General features: G+C 38.0%; 1 pseudogene; it reads right to left on the bottom strand.

The window, feature by feature from the left end:
• Positions 1 to 1,059: 1,059 nt before the first annotated feature.
• Positions 1,060 to 2,507, bottom strand: LOC105000506 (annotated as a pseudogene).
• Between the last annotated feature and the right edge of the window lie 1,378 nt (positions 2,508 to 3,885).

Here is a 3,885-nt window from a genome sequence, read left to right as displayed (position 1 = left end):
AAGATACCCAACGATATTCACTGATACATAATGTGAACCAAGGAAAAATCAAGCAAACAAAGAGAAAAACCTCTCTTCATGATATGGCTGACAAGTTTTTGAAAATATTTCAGAAACTATAAACCTTCCAAATCAAAAAAATTTCATTGTCTTAGCACCGTTTGGTAAATCTGTCTTTTATAACTTTGTACTATGCAAAGAGTTGACTCATTGGAAAAGACCCTGATGCTGGGAGGGATTGGGGGCAGGAAGAGAAGGGGATGACAGAGGATGAGATGGCTAGATGGCATCACCAACTCGATGGACATGAGTTTAAGTGAACTCCGGGCGTTGGTGATGGACAGGGAGGCCTGGCATGCTACAATTCATAGGGTCGCAAAGAGTTGGACACGACTGAGCGACTGAACTGAACTGACTGACTGACTATTATGAGCACTGTGAATAGAATTATCTGTCCTTAGTAATTTTACATAACAATAACAATGCAGTCTGGTCTTGTCATTAAATTCCTATGTGACATTTCTTTTAAATACACTAAAATAACACAAGCTAATGATCTGACACATTCCTCCAAGTCTCATAAGTGAATTACAAAAGAAAAAAAAATAGGAAGAGTGATTTATGTACTGAAAATTATCTCTGATTAGTTAGAGAATACAAATATATTATATACCTCTGGTGAAATGTGTATCTGAATTGATCAACAATTTCTCCTGAAACACTTTGCTTATTTCTCTTTTTACATCTTTGTTTGGAAGGCTTTAGGTCTGTATATTAAAACTCTGTACACTTATGAGTAAAGTGGGTAGAATAAACTTTCCTTTATTAACTTTATACAGCAATAACAATGCTGCTTGGTCTTGTGTTTTAATTTATATGTGGTATTTTTTTAATACACTAAGTCACAACTAACAATAGGCTAACATTCCTCCAAGTTTTATAGGTGAATTTCAAAAGAAAAAGAATAATTCATAGCCAAAATTATTTTTTAATTTAAATAACTCACTAATTGATCAGACAATATGGATATATTACATATCTGTGATCAAAATGTGCACCCTATTTGGGAAAAAATTTCCTTTGCATCATTCTCCTTACTGAGTTTTTAACATCTTTGTTCTGAAGGCGGTGATCAAAGGGTTTAGCATAGGACTCAAGAAAATGTAAAAAACAGCTACAGTTTTGCCTAGTTCTACAGAGGTCTTGGAAGAGGGCCTCAGATGCATGCAGAACAGTGTCCCATAAAATATAGTGACAGCCGTCACATGAGACTTACAGGTGGAGAAGGCCTTGTGCCTCCCTCCTGCAGAGCAGATATGCAGAATGGCTCTACAGATGAAAATGTAGGAGATGAAGATGATGGTGAGAGAACACATGAGGTTGGAACCAGCAACTACAAACATGGCAGTCTCTTTGACATAAGTATCTGAGCAGGCCAGGACTAGGAGAGGTGGGTCCACACAGTAAAAGTGGTTGATTTCATTGGGTCCACAGAAGGAGAGACGGAGCATCAGGATGGTCTGCGCAAGACCATTTGCAAAGCCGTAAGTATCAGATCAGATCAGTTGCTCAGTCGTGTCCGACTCTTTGTGACCCCATGAATCGCAGCATGCCAGGCCTCCCTGTCCAGCACCAACTCCCGGAGTTCACTGAGACTCACGTCCATCGAGTCAGCAATGCCATCCAGCCATCTCATCCTCTGTCGTCCCCTTCTCCTCCTGCCCCCAATCCCTCCCAGCATCAGAGTTTTTTCCAATGAGTCAACTCTTTGCATGAGGTGGCCAAGGTACTGGAGTTTCAGCTTTAGCATCATTCCTTCCAAAGAAATCCCAGGGCTGATCTCATTCAGAATGGACTGATTGGATCTCCTTGCAGTCCAAGGGACTCTCAAGAGTCTTCTCCAACACCACAGTTCAAAAGCATCAATTCTTCGGCGCTCAGCCTTCTTCACCGTCCAACTCTCACATCCATACATGACCATAGGAAAAACCATAGCCTTGACTAGACGAACCTTTGTTGGCAAAGTAATGTCTCTGCTTTTGAATATGCTATCTAGGTTGGTATAAGGAACAGCAAAAAGAGAAAGGCAGACACCTCGGGACATCTTGCTGGCATATAACAAGGGTTTGCAGATGGCCATGTAGCTATTGTAAGCCATCACTGTGAGCATATAATAATCTTCAATCACCAAGGCAATGAAAAAGTAGAACTGTATAAAGCAGCCAAGGAAGGAAATTATTTTTCTCTTGGATAGGAAATGAACCAGCGTCTCAGGAGTGATGTTGGTGGCATAACAGATCTACAAAAGAGAGGTGGCTGAGGAAGAAATTCATTGTAGTCTGAAGCTTTGAGTCAGTTCTGATTAACAAAATCATGCCCACATTACCAATGACTGTGATCAGGTAGATGACTAGGAAGACCACAAAAAGGACAGGCTACAAGTCAGCTCGATCTGTCAGTCCCAGGAGGATAAACTCAGTCACTTCTGTGTAGTTTTCCTTTAACATTGTGTTTGCTCAGCTTCCAACATGTTCTAAAGTAAATGAAATAAAACTCGTTTGTCATTTTTCCATTACTCACATCATATCATCTGATGCCCATTCCTCTCATAATGTAAATACATGTGAGATAAATAGCCTAGTAAGCGTGAAATTAATACTTTGAATATCTAAATTAATACAGAGCTTCTTTACATAAAGTCATACATTCAAATGCTTTTCTCCAAGTCTTTTCATAGTTGAAAAATATTTATGTTTTCTGAAAATTGTTTTCATGATCAGAATTACTTATAATTCTTTAAACATTGCTTTTCATTGAAATTATGACACTTTGTTTTTCAATATAACTTATGATGCGGTATCTAAAGCATCAGTCATCAAAACTCATGTGTTTTCACAGCTTAGTGGACTTAAGTTCATGGAATTGGTGGGTCTTTATAGAACCAGATTCTGTCTACTTGCCCCTTCAAACTCAAGATCACTTTCAGACTGGTCCCTCACTCTGCAATGCATATCCTCTTTCCCCACTCTTGTCTATCTGAGGGGGTCCTAAAATAATCAAATATTCCTCAACTTTTAAGACAGCTCAAAATACCTTTGCTTTGTGTTTTATAGCCAATTATTGGGGGCAAAATTGTTGTATGAGATACAAAATCAAATCCCTATTTTTGGATAATAGAGAAGCATATAATACATAAATAATGTGTATGTTTGTGTTGGTGGATGGGTATATATATATGTATCATATATCAGTGATATTAAATATTCAAGTATAGAGTGATTGGGGTATAGAGATATTGTATTAAAATCACCCTGGTGTGAAATATGTGGAATCTAGATAAGTGGTACTGATGAACCTATTTGCAGGGCAGGAATAGAAATTCAGACATAGAGAACTGGCTTCAGACACAGCAGAGGAAGGAGATGGTGGAATGAATTGAGAGAGCAGCATTGAAACATATACATAACCATATGTAAAGCAGAGAGCTAATGGAAAGTTGCTGTACAACACAGGAAACTCAACCTGGTGCTCTGGGACAACTGAGAAGGGGGATGATGTGCAAGGTAGGAGCGGGGTTCAAGAGGGAGGGTGCATATGTATATGTAAGGCTGATTTGCATTGTCCTATGGCAGAAGCCAACACAATTTTGTAAAACATTTATCCTCCTATTAAATATAAATTTAAAAAGCAATCAAAAAAGATTGTCAGCAATATCCTTGGATCATAATGATTTTAAGTTTACCACGTTTTAACTCTTGCAAAGAGTAAGTATAAATTCTAAAACTGGAATTTTCAATATAAAGTTCATTAAAGCATGCAAAAAGTCATACTGAAAATAATCATATGATCCATATAACTGAGACAGTATATAAGAAATCGTAAAGT

This window comes from Bison bison, unplaced genomic scaffold (assembly GCF_000754665.1).
Source record: "Bison bison bison isolate TAMUID 2011002044 unplaced genomic scaffold, Bison_UMD1.0 scf7180017854285, whole genome shotgun sequence".
Lineage (NCBI taxonomy): Eukaryota > Metazoa > Chordata > Mammalia > Artiodactyla > Bovidae > Bison > Bison bison.
Note: the sequence above shows the minus strand (reverse complement) of the source record. Positions and strands in the feature narration are given on the sequence as shown.